This window comes from Pinus tabuliformis, chromosome 6 (genome assembly GCF_031772625.1).
Source record: "Pinus tabuliformis cultivar Carrire ecotype Pingquan chromosome 6, CPIR1, whole genome shotgun sequence".
In the NCBI taxonomy this organism is placed as follows: Eukaryota; Viridiplantae; Streptophyta; class Pinopsida; order Pinales; family Pinaceae; genus Pinus; species Pinus tabuliformis.
The window spans coordinates 714,243,470-714,258,979 of record NC_142292.1 but is presented as its reverse complement, the minus strand read 5'-3'; positions in this window follow the sequence as shown (position 1 = coordinate 714,258,979).

The window sequence follows — 15,510 nt, the reverse complement described above, 5'->3', positions numbered from 1 at the left end:
TCTAGATATTTCGAGAAGATCACCCTCCCAAGCATCAAATCAAATAATTTCCCAACAACATTTATGGTTGGGGTGTCTCTTTTTCTTCCCCCAAGATCTTTGAAACATTTCTCCTTGATGATATTATCATAGATGGGAGCATCTTTGATAGCCTGGAGAAGGGGTATTTTGACACACAAATTCTTCAATTCTCCCAAAAGTTCAACCTCTTTTGGGGTGTGTTAGCTAGGGTGGATCAACCTCTCAGGAAAAGGTGGTGGATTGAATAAAGGAACAATCTCTTCCCTCTCTCCTTCAAGCTCTTTAGGTGGAGAAGTTGGGTGGTTATCTGGAAGCACTCTCCTAGTCCAAAGGTTGATATCTTGGATTTCCACAACATAAGTAGGATAAGATGTATCTCCATTGTAGATTTGTTGTGATTATGATCCAAATTTAAATAGGAACGCAAAAAATTACATATATAACCATGAATACAAAGATGCAATATAAATAACACTTCATTTCATTAATATCAAATACTGAAATATTCTTATAAACATAATGGAAATAAGACTAGCTCGGGCGATGGTAGCTTATCTCCGAGAAGAGATGTGGCGGCTACATGCCTCTGAACTATGTTACAATGAGGTCAAAGGCATATTTATTATTGAGAAATAATGGAAAACCCTAAACATCCAAAAACCTAACCCTAGGAGATGAAGCACCAAAACGGTGGGCCCCGTTTGGGTAAATTGGCACATCAACTTCTCGGGGTTGTAACTTTGGCATACGATCTCCATTTGGCTATCATAATACCTTGTTTCAAAGATCTCAAAGCGAAGGCCAAAAAAAAAAATCAAGCTAGTTTGGGACATTTTCAATCTCTCCATTTTCACTATAAACGCCGTTTAGGGCCTCAAAACGACTTTGGAAGTTCAGGACCCGAAAAACTGCCAAAAATAGTAAAATATGCTACAGTTAAGGAAACCGAAAAACTGAAAGAGATAATGTTGGGGATCCAAGTGGAATAGGCAGGTGGCCACCAATATCCACCTAGATCATATTACTTGTTGTTCGGGTTCGGATCTGGTTGAGAAGGCATTTGAGATTTATTAGGTGGATTAGGATGAGTGAGGTGCGGTGGAGGTTGGGGTGGAGGGAGTAAAACATGAGGCTAGTTAACTTGAGGCCTCCAACCTTGTGATGAGTTGCCCCATTAAGAATATTGGGGTGTATATGGCTGAAGAGGATGGTTGACAGGTTGAGGAGGATATGAAGAAGCATAAGGCCAAGAAGGAGGTGTGGACCAGGATGGGTGAGTGGAAGAGTACCAAGGTTGCAAGGGTGTATTTTGATTTTGATTATAATAAGAGTAGTGTGCACCTTGCATGCCTTTTTGGTATGGTTGAGGTCCTTGAAGTCTTCTTTGATTGATGAAACAAAGTTTCTTTGACCCCCCTTCTGCTCCTTGATATACAACTTTTAGTCCTGGAAAAGAAGGGCACTTGTTTGTTGCATGATTTTCTTCACAAACTAGGCAGACCTCTATGACATTTAATGGGAACTCATTCCTAGGATGTATTTTGGTGCATATATGGTAGAAGATAACTAGTTCCCTTTATGATTCCTCTTGTTTTCTTTTTATTTGCTTGGTATCCATTTGCAGTGCAAAGGTATGCAACATCTCACTCTTGAAATCCTCCAACATGTTACCTTTCTCATTCTTAATGGATGTTGTGGAGGGAGAGGAATCCTTGACTAGCCTTACCCTTATTCCTAGCATCCCTAGAGTGATTCTTGAACACAATTTTAATGTCATGATAGGATAACTAATAGATATCTCCTCCAAACAACACGTTGATGGTTTTCAACATGTCTTCCCTGATCCCTCAGAGATGAAGTAGTTTGAGTGATTCAGGATCAAGGGTACAGTTGTCCCTCCTATAAATGAGTTGAAATCTCTCCTCATAGTCTTCTAGGGATTCATCAAGTCCAAGATTCATCATGAATATTTATTCCTTGGTTTATTTGGACCTACAATAGTCCTTGTACTTGTTATTAAAGGCTTGTTGCATTTGGGCCCAGGTAGTGATGCTACCCCCAGGAAGACCTATAAACCAGCCCAAGGATGCATCTTTTAGGGTAGAGGGGAATAACTTCAGCTTCTTCTCATCAAAGTCCTAGTCATAGGTTCTTCATACAATAGTAAATACAAACATGACAGTATCAGGATCCTCAGAGGTTAAGCCATGGAAGTGTGGAAGGGAAGCAGGGCTTATGTTCTTCATTCTAGCCTCTCCATTGGTCTCTCTGATAGGGAAAACCTAATTGTCCCCGTTTTCACCCATAATTTGTGTAGGTGAAGTGGGTTCTTATTCTTCCTCGATAGATTCTTAAAAAATTTCAGGTTTCTCACTTAGAGGGTCTTCTAACTCCCATATAGTAAGAGAGGGAAGCTCATAGTCACCGAAGAAGAGTGAAGGTTGATTTTTTGAGGGTGTGGGGGTTTTTGGTAATAATTTTCCTTTATTATCCCTACTTTATGAGGAATGAAAGATTTTTTTAACTTTTTTTTTACTTCTTCAAAAACTGTATGCAAAACATAAAACAATGCTTAAGAAGAAACAACATTGTTTTAGACACCTCCCCAGCAATGATGCCAAAAGGTGGTGAGCCCTAGTATTGCACCAAGAATGTTGCAACTCCCAGGGGATCCTCAACTCAAATTATCAACCCAGGGTTCATAAAAACTTCAAGGTGGCAGTTCTATATGCGCAACAGGTGGGATTCCACTCATGCCACTCTCAATTATGACATTAGATCAAAAAGTGCTCAGAGATCCTTCCCCTTACTGAATTAGAATAAAATATTGATAAAAGGACAATTGGAAATTTCTTCTAGCTATGAAAATAGAAATGCCATTGACTCAACTTGTACAAACTTAACTAATCAATTCATGAAAGGACAAAAGCTGACCTATTTGCAAAAATAAAGTTATGTTGTCTTGCAGAATTCATCAAATTACCTCATCTACTTGCAGAAAGGAAACTAACTTATTGTGCATAATGCACCAAACTACATCATCTACTTGCATAAAGGAAACTAATTTACCTTACATAATTCGTCAAAATACCAATAAAAGTTGCATGTATCATCTACCTAGTTCACACTTGCTCATAAATCAATAACCTACTTGCATAATAAAGAAGCTAACTGTACTTTGTTTTTTGCGGTGAAGGAAAGGAAGTTTTGGAGTGGCCTAGGATCTCTCCCTGATCATATTATCATAGTTGGGGGTCATTATGCATCTATGCTAAGTCAGAGTCTACTGCAGGGTTTCTACAGGCGATTGGTACATGAGGCTTGTAATGCTACAAACAGGTCTGTAATACTACAAGAGGGCATCTCAGTGGTTTTTGAATGTTAAAATGCTAGCTTGAGGGTATGGAGAGGTGGATAGTAGTTGAAGCAAATGAAACAATGCTGGTTTGAGCCCCTATGCAATCTCAAGACCTCTCAGAGGCATGTCTTGCTATAATATGAGTGCTCTCGGTGACCTAGGCATAATAGCTTATAAAACAAAGTTTTTGGGATAGATTTTGGAGGTGGAAGGAGAATATGAAAGAGCTTGGGATGGAAGTGGTGAAGGTGCCCTTCCTTGTAGATCAATCAACCCTGCAATCAATCACATGCATGCATCCATTTATCATTTACAAAATGAAATAACTTATGATAGAAAAGATGAGTTAAATTGAAATGACATCTAATTCATGCAATACCACTAATCTTATCACTAAAATAACTTCTAAAATACATAAAGAAAATGTAAAATAGGACAACTAACACTAATTTGTTTCCAAGAAATCATAAACACAATATTTTTGGATTGTGGTTGTGAATCCTTCCACTCATTCTCCCCCAAGAGAGGTGATGTAGAGGTTGCAACCACATGATTTTATATCTTAATTTTAACTAAAATGCAAGAAAATATGAACTCCTTGGAATCAGGAAGAAACATAAGTACAAGAATAGGGACCAAAGCCTCTGGATTGTGTCCACATCCAAGGGTCTTAGCCCTATGAAACCAACTTAGATGAAACTTAAAATCCAACTTCTCATTATCAAAAAGTGGTGTTCTAATACATCACATAAAAGTTGAAAATAACAATGTCAAGCTTGGAGCTCAATAGCTACACCTAGCTGATCAAAAACTTCGAATCCTAATGATTTCTTCTTCTATTTTATTTACAAAAAAGGGAAGTTGATGTAGCTCCCTTGAAAGTAGGAATGGTTCCCTCCTTGATCTCAAAAATGGTGGATCTTATCCTTCTTGATCTTCACTTGGACTAGGAGTCACTCGGCTTCCAATGAGCTTGAACAAGTGAGAGACGATATGGTGATCCCAAGTCGCGTTTAGGGAGTTAAGGAGGTGGAAAAACCCCCTATATTATCTCCTAGTTGTCTCCATTAAGCCATTGCATAGTAATAGCCTAAAAATGCTTCATTTTCATACAATTAAACCACATTAGGCCACATACTATGACAAACACCTTTTACTCCTCTTACTAAACATAATATAATGAAAAATGTGAATTAATGCAAGAGAAGCATAGTTTTAAGGCTAGAGGATGTCATATTAATCTTCAAAATATACCTATTAATGAGACTCATCACCACGTACCACCTGACCATAGATTGGGCTGAAAAAAATCTTTCTTTCAACCAATCACCCTCACGCCATATCCCAAGCGTGAATGTGGGACTTACTACAAAACAACTAAGGATTCCTCAGGATTTACTACAATCCACCAAGGGATTCCTAGGCCTAAGCCCTCATCTATAAAACTAGGCTCTACCCCAACCCTGCCAAGGGATTCTTAGGCCCAAACAATAAACATACACTATCAGGCTTTACCACAATCCCACCATATACTAGTCTAGGGATCACTAGGTCTATACAAGCATGGATGCCTTCGAATCTCTCCACCTAAACCATGAGGAATGTATCCATCTCCACCCTCTAGGATTTACTGTATATCCCTTCATTCATTGGTCAAGGATTCCTAGGCCTAACAAGGGTATATACAATTAGGCTTTACCGCGATCCCACCTTCACCAGTCAAGGGATTCCTAGGGCTTATGTTTCTCCCCTGAGACCACCCCACTCAGTTTTGAAACCATCCAACAATCCATATCAACCAAATAAGAGAAACCCCATCACACCATGGCTATCTAGAAATGGCAAGGCAAGGCTGAAAACCACTGTCACACCTGAAAAAACCTATGTCAATGACAACAAAAGAACCAAAAACACACATGCATGCACCATGCATACCAAAAAATAGCAAGGAAATTATACATGCAACTCGATACCTGCAAGTAATCCCATTGTAGCAACTTGATATGACTCTTCCTTGCTTGATCTTTTCTTTCCTTTACCTTTTTTGTCCTTCCTTTGCCTTCCTTCCTCTGATGCTAGAGTGCTCTAAGAATGCTCTAAGTCTATAATAGTATGCGCGAGAGATCCAAAAGTGAACGGATAAAAGGTTAACTTACAAAAGTTGTGAATTGATCCTCAAAATCCTTTTTATTAATGAGGCCTATATTTTCTTCAATTTCCATTATTTTCCTTCATTTTCCTCCTCACATGCAACATGTGACCTTTCACCTTCCTTTTCTCCTAATTTCCTTTATTTTCATAAATAAAATGCCAATTAATGTCTCTTTCCTTTCCAAATCCTTTTCCATTTCCTTTGCCATTTTCCTTAGCCATAATAAACCAAATGAACACCCACTAGGATGTTTTTCCCAACATTCAGCTTGGAATATGTGTCCCATGACCTTGGTCTTATTTTTACTTTATTAACTTTATTACATGAATTTTTAACCTGGGGTTGTTACACTTAGATTCTTTTACCTCACCATATCACTTAACCTCCTCACAAGCCTTATTAGTTATTCTTTGCACATAATTTACTTCCCCATATCACTTAACCTCATCACAAGCCTTAGCCTTTTCTCCACACATCTCACACTCCAGAAGACAGGGTTTGACCATAGGTCTAGCTATGTCTCTCATTGAATAGGAAGAATTTCTCTATTGAAAAGGTTGTTTGGTTTTTCCCCATTGTGGGTTTTCCTAGGGTAAATCGCGTCTCTTTTTTGTGTTGTGATCTCAGCTATTCTACTATTATTTATGGTTGAGTTTATTAAGTATAATTGTTAAATGATATATTGGAATAAGTTAAAATATGATCTACATCAAAAGTAATTATTAGAATTTTAGAAATATTTTTCTAAATCTAATTGCACTAACAAAATCAACATGGTATCATAGTTTTGGTAAGGGAAGAAAGGATCAATGAGATCACTTTGAAAAAACCCAGAAGGGTTTTTATTCAAGTCCTTCCAGTTTCATTCTATGGCTAGCTTTATAAAATATGAAAACAAGCTATGAGGAGCATCAAACTTCAGAGCTCAGAAAGTTAGAATAGACATTATTCTGGCCAAGAAAAAGGTTTTGGATATTGTTACAGGGAAGGTTATTGAACCAAAATATGATGCAGGAAAATAAAAGTTTATGGAATATGACATTAATGTTATGAACATTATAATGGAATCCAATAGGGATCATTTGGTTCCCTACATTGCAAAAATTGATACTTCATTAAAGATGTATGCTGCCTTAAAGATCTCTACATTATCAAGAACGTTGGTCAATCAATGGGCTTGAAGAATGAACTTGAAATAAAAGGATGACTAATGATGACATTATGGCTTCTTACATTGTAATGATTTCTTAAATAAGATATCTGATTCAAGAAATTGGTGAATCCATCCCTGATCAAGAATTATTGATTACAACACTCAATGTGCTTCTTAGATCATGGGATGATTTTGCAACAGATATAAGTAGTTGGAAGGAAGCCCCTACTTTCAACAACTATGGACATATTGTTCTCAAGAAGCAGCAAGATTGATGACTAGAGATCATCGAGATGAATAAGTTCAAGCCCTTGCAACACACTTCAAGAACAAGGGAAAGAAGAAGTTAGGACCTCAACATAAGAAGTCAGGAAAGGGATCTTCTTTTTGTACGAAGATGACAGACCTATCAAAGATACAACATTATAGTTTATAAGAATATGGAAATTTCAAGAGGATTTGTCCTAATTTGGTTAATAACAAGAAGAGTAAAGGGAAACAACATGCTTCCGCAGTAGATGTTGAAGATGAAAAACTAAGGAAGCCCTAAGGTGATAAGCATTTATTTTACTATTCTACTTTGATAGGTTCCCTTACATATGATGATGATATGCAGTTGGTAGATAGTGGTGCATCTAGACATGTGACTATAGAGTGTGTGAATCTATAAAGCATGGTAGAAAAGAAGTTGTCTCAAAGGTTGAACTAGGAGACAATAAAAATTATACAGTCAAGGAGTTGGAAATGCATCCATAGAGTTGGAAACTAGTAACGATGTACATTTAAGTAATGTTCTTTATGTACCAGGTTTGAAAAAGAATCTTGTCTCTATTTACTATTTAGAAGATAAAGGAGATAGTTTTTTTTTGTTGAAATGTGTAACTATGTTTAATGTTCATAATATCACATTTACTATTTCTTTTATATATTTGATGTAAAAGAGAAAGAAAATTATTATTTTGATTTTTATAAAGCATGGTATTTCATGCTTAAAGACAAATTTTTTGAGGTCCAAGCACCCATTGTGTGCTTCTATGATTTGTAATGAAGTCAAAGATCCAAAAGAGTAATTGTCATATGTAATGGACCCTATTCAACATTTTGTATCAAGTGAAAAGAATTTGTTTGATTCAAAATGTGTCAAAGTTTCCCTCTAAGACCAAATCGGCCTATGAGAGAAGAAGGCAGCCTACAAAAGGAAATTCGGCCCTCTGTAGGGCTATTTGACCTCCTTAGAATCCTATATATAAGAGGAATTTGAGCTCATTTAAAGGAGACACCAATCAAGTTAGATCACAAGAGGAATGAGTAAAAAATGAAAGCGAAGGTCAAGAAGAAACAAGGAGAAATCAAGAGAAGTTGAAATCTATTTTTTTTTTTGTCTATCTCTCTCACACATATGAAAGAGGAGCTAGGGTTTCTGCAACTATAAGGAAAAGGTCTCAAATCTCCAAAGAAGGATAAAATCTTGATCAAGAAAGCAAGACAAAACGTATTTTTGACCAAGGAAAAAAAAGCAAGCCAAGTGAAGAAGAAATAAGCCATAAACTAGCATCTTTATCCCACACGTGTGAAGTTCTAACACTTTTCTGAAGGGTTGAAGTTGTAGAAGTTGTTGGGGTTGAAGTTGCTCAGGTCGAAGTTGTTGGGGTCAAATTTGTTGAGGTTGAAATTTGTTGCAGGAAGCTATATAAGGAAGGCTCATCAAGAAAAGGGTTAACTTGGTATTGGAGGGGTCTTGGCCTTGGATCTAAAGGTCTTGGAATTCATCATTTGAAGATTCTATAAGAAGATAATAGTTTCTGATGGGGTTTCCTCTCTAGGAGAGGTTTTGACATTGGCTAGAAGCCTATATCTTGTGTCCACTTTGTTTTATTTGTCTTCTTGTGTTTGGCAGTTGTTTTATGATAAAAGTATTATAATAACAACCGAAGAAGAAGCCAATAATAATAATAAGAACTACAAGTTGAAGTAAATAAATATCATAAGAAGCTATCAAAGTAGAGAGAAATCACTTCCAATCTAGCTTCCCTAGATTTCTCAACAATTTGTGGATAGAAAAGTATTCGTTTAGCCCAAGGACTCTAGTATAGATGATGTTAGGGTTATTGGAATTCATGATGGAACACTGTATAGACTTGTAAGTCAAATAGATCAAGTATTAGTGCACGACGATAAAAAATCAAGTGAGTTATGGCACAAAAGGTATGGATGTCTTCATTTCAAAGGATTTCCTAAGTTGAGTCAAATAGTGTCAGGGGCACCTAAATTGTAGATAAAGAATGTTGGTGTCTGAAAAGGTTTTTCTCTTGGGAATAACATCAAGAAACCATTTCCAAATAGTGATAATGCATCTAAGGAATCTTTAGACTTGATTAATTTTGATGTATATGGTCTGGTGCCTATGAAATTTCTTGGTGGTTTTTTCTAATAAGTGAAATTCATTGATGACTTATCCTATAATACATGGATATATCTCTTGAATACTAAGGATGAGGTATTAAACAAGTTCCAAGAATTCAAAGCCAAAGGGGAAAACTTGATAGGAAGGAAGATCAAAATACTAATTTCTAATAATGGAGGACAATACACCTCGAAGGAACTTGTTTCTTTATGAAACCAAGCTAGGATTAAGAGGGAGTTAATTATCCCATATAATCCACAATATAATGGTGTAGTAGAAAAAAGAATAGGTCCACTGAAGAATCTGTTAAGGCCATGATGCATGATTTGGACTCGTCATTGTTCTTATGGGAAGAAGCATCACACAAAGTTATGTAGATTCAAAATAGAAATCTTCATAGAGTTATAGAAGGTATGACTGATGAAGAATCCTTGTCTAAAAGGAAGCTAGAGGTCGGGAGTTAGTTTCTATAGCATCAGATGTGTTCTAACCACGAAATTTGGTGTAGAGGCCAGAATACATGAGATATCCAAAACCCAAAAATCATTTTTGGAAATTCCACCTAGAAGTGTCTCAATTAGATTATTAACTAATTTTTAAATATTTCCTAAGTCTAAACTTAGGGAATATAGTTAATTAATAAGTAATAATTGAGATAAGGCGAGAATAGTCTAGAAACTCACACAAATTGATTCGGAGATGATCCTAGCTTTCTCTTATGTTTTAATCTTGGTCGTTGGTGCTCCAAAAATGTATTATAAGAGGAGGTTGATGTGGGATAAGACACTTGAGTAGTTCGATTTCTTGGCAGATCGATTTCTTGAGTAGCAGTAGTCAGTTGATAGAGAGAGAGCCAGAGATCAAAGTAGTTGTTGGAAATAATACTAAGAGGGGGGGTGAATCAGTATTATCTAACTCTTTTAATAAATCTTCCTTATTTGTTCCTTGAATTATTTTTGCATGTCAGTACCATAAAATAATGAACATGAACAAAGAAAACAGATAGTCACACCAAAGAACACAAGATGTAAGGTGGAAACCCAATGTGGGTGAAAACCACCTGCTGCAATATGTCTCTATCTTCTTTCAAATTAGAAACTCCTTTTACAATGGTTATGTACTGGTGCAGTCATTTACCAGTACGCAGGCTGCAACCTGCAGAGAGCTACAACTCTCTCTCTTGTTTTCCAGTTTCTCCTGGAAGGGAGCTACAACCCCCTACTTCTTTTCTTACAAGGACCACTTTTCATAAATTTTCAAACTGGATCCATAAGCATCAAATGATCATCAAGTATAAGAGAATCACCCAGTCAACTGTAGTAACCAGATCAACAATGCTAGGACCAAACCCAGAACACATCAATGATAAACAAAGATTTTAAGAGAAGTAAGCAGCTTCACCCATGTACTGCCTGCTTACAGTACTCACCCTGCTCAACTGCTCGCCTGCTTACGTACGCACCCTGCTCAACTGCTCGCCTGCTTACGTACGCACCCTACTCAACTGCTCACCTGCTTACGTACGCACTGTAGTCAACTGCTCACCTGCGTACCTCGCTCTGAGTCCATTGAACTGCCTGCGGATCTCCGCACCTGCAACCCTTCTGTGCCTGCATACTGGCGCACCTGAAACGCTTCGTTCCTGCGTATGTACGCACTTTTCTTTCACTGTACCTACGTACCTTCAGGCATAGATGATTTCAAGACTTCAGAAATAACCCAGACAGTCAGATCTACAGATCTGATCATGCGCCGAAGAGATCTCAATCCATCAATAGATTCGCCTTATTTAGATCTAGACATACTCCCAAGAGATCATAATATTTCAGATCTAGCCCTCATAAGATATTCAACCCAAAACATGCTCAAGCCAAATGATCTCCTTTGCTTTATATAGGAAAGCTCTTCCTCAAATCATGGATCAATACCATGAGCCGACACCATAATAACACAAATATCGTCGGCTAAATACCAAAGGTTAAACATAAGAAACCCCACGTGTGCTTTTCTTTGCCTTGAAATGTGTGCACTAGGGGTACGCACCTCCTGAACGGCTGACCTGCGGGTATGTACGCACTTTATGTAACACCGACCTGCGTGTACGCACCTTATGTAAGGTGTACCTGCGTACCCCTTATTTTCTTCAATATTTGATAGCTGATCATCAATCTCTGCTGCTGACTTGAAGTACTGTGATCTATCACCTGAATGGGTTGCCATCAAGGACAACACTTGTAACATATAGCCATACCAGAAACATAATGCCAACAATCTCCCCCTTTGGACTTGATGGCAACCTCAAAACTTCAGCCATTCTCCCCCTTTGACATCAAGGGCAAAGGGTTATGCTCCCCCTAAGAAGATGCTCCCCCTGAATATGAACCAGATCTGCAACGAAGAACCATAATCCACCATGAAAGAGATAGAGACATATTGCAGCTACTTCCAAGATCTCCTTCTGCACATCCTCCATAATGCCAACAATGCATTATATGCTCCCCCTGAACTTGTACCATCAATCAGAAGAGGTTCAGCAATAAGATGATGCATCAACAACCCCCAGCTTTTTCCTGAGGTATTCAAAAGTGTCCCTGGGCAATGGTTTCGTGAGAATATCAGCAACTTGTTCCTTAGAAGGAACATACTCCAACTTGACCTTCTGTTCAAGCACTTGTTCCCGGAGAAAATGATACTTGATTGGTATGTGCTTGGTTTTTGAATGCATAACAGGATTCTTTGAGATGTTGATTGCACTTGTGTTATCACATAAGATGGAGATTGGTGGTGTACAAGTGATTTGAAAATCCTGCAAAGTCTGCATCATCCAAAGGAGTTGGGTGCAACAAGATGCAACAGCAACATATTCCGCTTCAGCTGTAGACAAGGCAATCGAACTCTATTTCTTGCTGAACCAAGATACCAGTCTGGAACCCATAAAGAACGCACCACCACTTGTGCTTTTCCTGTCATCCACGCTTCCGGCCCAATCTTCATCTGTATAAGTATGAATTGTAAGATCTGTATCTCTAGGATACCATAAGCCATAATTTTGAGTCCCTTGAAGATATTTGAAAATTCTCTTCACTGCCTGAAGATGAGTCTCCTTCGGATTTGCCTGAAATCTTCCAACTATTCCAACTGCATGCATGATGTCCGGTCGGGTACCTGTCAAATAAAGTAAACTTCCAATCATAGATCTGTAGGTTGGTTGATGTACTGTTGCAGATTCATCATTTGCACTGAGGCTACATCCTGTGACCATGGGTGTACATACTGGTTTTGCATCTTCCATACCATATTTCTTCAAAATCTGTTTGAGATACTTGGTTTGAGATAAAAAGATTCCTTCTTCTTTTTGTTGGATTTGCAAACCAAGGAAATATGTCAGTTCTCCTAGCAAGGACATTTCAAATTCTTTCTGCATGACCAAGGCAAAGCTTTGACTCATAGTTTCTTCATTGCTCCCAAAAATAATGTCATCTACATACACAACAAGTATTAGCAATTTGTCATTTTCAACTTTTATATAAAGATTGCTATCTGCTGATCCTTTTGAAAAGCCTTGTTGATGAAGATATTTGTCCAAACGGTAGTACCAAGCCCTTGGAGCTTGTTTGAGACCATAGAGAGCCTTTTTCAATCTGCACACAAGATTTGGATCATTTCAGAGAATGAACCCATCTCGCTGTTCAATGTACACTTCTTCTTCCAAGTCTCCATTCAAAAAGGCTGATTTCACGTCCATTTGAAATACTTTGAAGTTTTGAAAACTTGAGAGAGCAAGGAACATTCAGATGGCCTCAAGTCTTGCAACAGGAGCAAAGGTTTCTTCAAAGTCTATTCCTTCTTGCTCCGCATACCCTTTACAAACAAGTCTGGCTTTGTTTCTAATTACTTCTCCATTTTCATTCAATTTATTTTTGAAGACCCATTTTGTTCCGATAACATTCTTATCTTTTGGTCTAGGAACCAGCTCCCAAGTGTTGATCTTTTCGATCTGCTCAAGTTCTTCATCCATTGCTTTCACCCAACATTCATCTTTGCATGCCTCTTTCACATTTTGTGGTTCAGTAGAGGAGAGTAATGCCAAATAGCTTGAAGCTTCTGCAACTGTTCTTCTTGTTTGTACACCTGCTTCTTTCTGCCCCATAATCTGAGATTCTGGATGATTCTTCTGAACATATCTGGATGGAGTCTTTTCTTCTATTCTTGTTTGCTCCTCTGGTTCTTCTTGAGGTTCTTCTTGAGGTTATTCTTCTTCATCATTCTGTCGTTGGGGGTAGCCTTCATCTTCTTCGATGTCTTCATGATGTACTTGCCTAGGAATGTATCCCTTCTCATCAACCACTACATCAATGCTGTCAACAATTCTGCCAAGTTTTTTATTGTAGCATTTGTATGCTTTGCTATGTGGAGAGTAACCAAGAAGAATGCCTTCATCTGCTCTAGGTTCAAGTTTGCCAAGCTGCTCATCAGTATTCTTGATATAGCATTTGCTCCCAAAGATTTTGAAGTGCTTTACCGAAGAAGTCCTACCACTCCAGAGCTCATGAGGAGTTTGAGTGTTGTTCACCCGGACATTTGTTTTGTTGAGAATAACAACCGCAGCATGTGCAGCTTCACCCCAGAAAGTTGCGGGAGTTCCTGACTCATCAAGCATAGCACGAGCCATTTGTTGGACTATTCTGTTCATTCTTTCCACAACTCCATTTTGCTGAGGAGTTCTTGCTGTAGAGAATTCTCTTCTTATCCCATGTTCTTCACAGAAATTGAAAAATTCATTTGAAGTAAATTCCCCACCTCTGTCGGATCTGAGGCACTTAATTTTGTGACCTGATTCATTTTCAACCAAGGCTTTGAAGGATTTGAATTTTTCGAATGCTTCATCTTTGTGCTTCATAAGTCCTAACGAGACAAACCTGGAGAAATCGTCAATGAATAATATCAAGTATTCTTCTCCTCGAGGTGTTCTTTTCCTGAAAGGACCGCATGTATCTGTATGTACTAGCTCAAGAGGCATGCTAGCTGATCCTTCTTTCTCTGGAAAGTTAGTTCTGGTTTGTTTTCCAAACTGACATGATTTGCATATGGTGTTGTCAAGAATTTTGATATCTGGAAGGTCGCGAACTGCCTGATATTTGCATGCTTTCCTTATTTGTGAAAAGCTTAGATGTCCCAACCTCTGATGCCATAACCAGTGCTCATCATCCTTGCTCAGATAGCATTGTTGTTGTCCTTCTTCAAATATGTACAGATTATTTGGAGTTCTTTTGCCTTTGATCACTGTTTTACCTGTATCAAGATCACGAACAAGACATCCATTTGATCTGAATATAACCTCGGTTCTTTGATCACACATCTGGCTGACACTTAGAAGATTATGCTTCAATCCATCAACATACAACACATTTCCAGCCTTGACCTTTTCTTTTAACTGAGCAATGCCTTTTCCTTTTATAGTTGCAGGAGTATCATTTCCAAAAGAGACTTTCTTTCCCTTTTCTAGAGCAGAATAAGACTCAAGTTTTTCTTTATCACCTGTCATATGCTTCGAACATCCACTGTCAATGTACCATAGATTTTCTTGTCCCTCTGCATAAAATGCTATCCCACATCTTTCTGTTTGAGGTTCCTTTATTCTCCATGTTTTGGTGCTTGAGGCTTGTTCCTTTTTCTGTTGAAACCTGCTCCTGCATTCAAAGTCTTCATGACCAAATTTATTGCAAATAGAACATTCAACTTCATTTTCAAGAACCGAAAAGTTGTTATAGGTCCTTTTTGTAATCCCCGTCATACTTCTTTGTTTTTGAGCTTCCCTAGTCATGATCGTTTTATATGCAACACATTGAGCTGCTTTGTGACCAAAGTTATGGCAAGAAAAGCATTGTCCATTGAAGAAACTTCTGCGGTTATCGAATCTACCAGCCAATTGATTGTAATTTCTATTGTCATCTATTCTTGAACCAAATTGAGAAGATTTTACCTGTGGCTGGTTGTAGCTTTTGTTCACCCTTAAGATGGATTGCCCCTGATAGTTTCTGTTTGTAATTCGTCCCTGCTTTACCTGATGATCTTCATTGTGCTTTTGCTCATTTCTTCTTGCTACATCAAGATAACTTTTTGAGGTGGATGCTTGAGAAGTTTCTCCATTATAGCCCAGACCTGTCTTGTTTAGTGGAGACCGCTGCACATTGATAATCTCATCCAAAGTTTCAGATCCTTTGAAAAACTTAAGATTAATAGCTTTTGTTTTCTCAATCTCTTTTCTAAGACCAGCAATTTCACCTTCTAATTTTTCAAGATGTTTTTCTTTTTCATCAATTTGAAATTGTAGAGTATCAATGATCATATTCTTTTCTTCTATACATCTCTTGAGTCTAGTAATTTCATCATAAAGGTTATCCACATCTATAGCATCCATA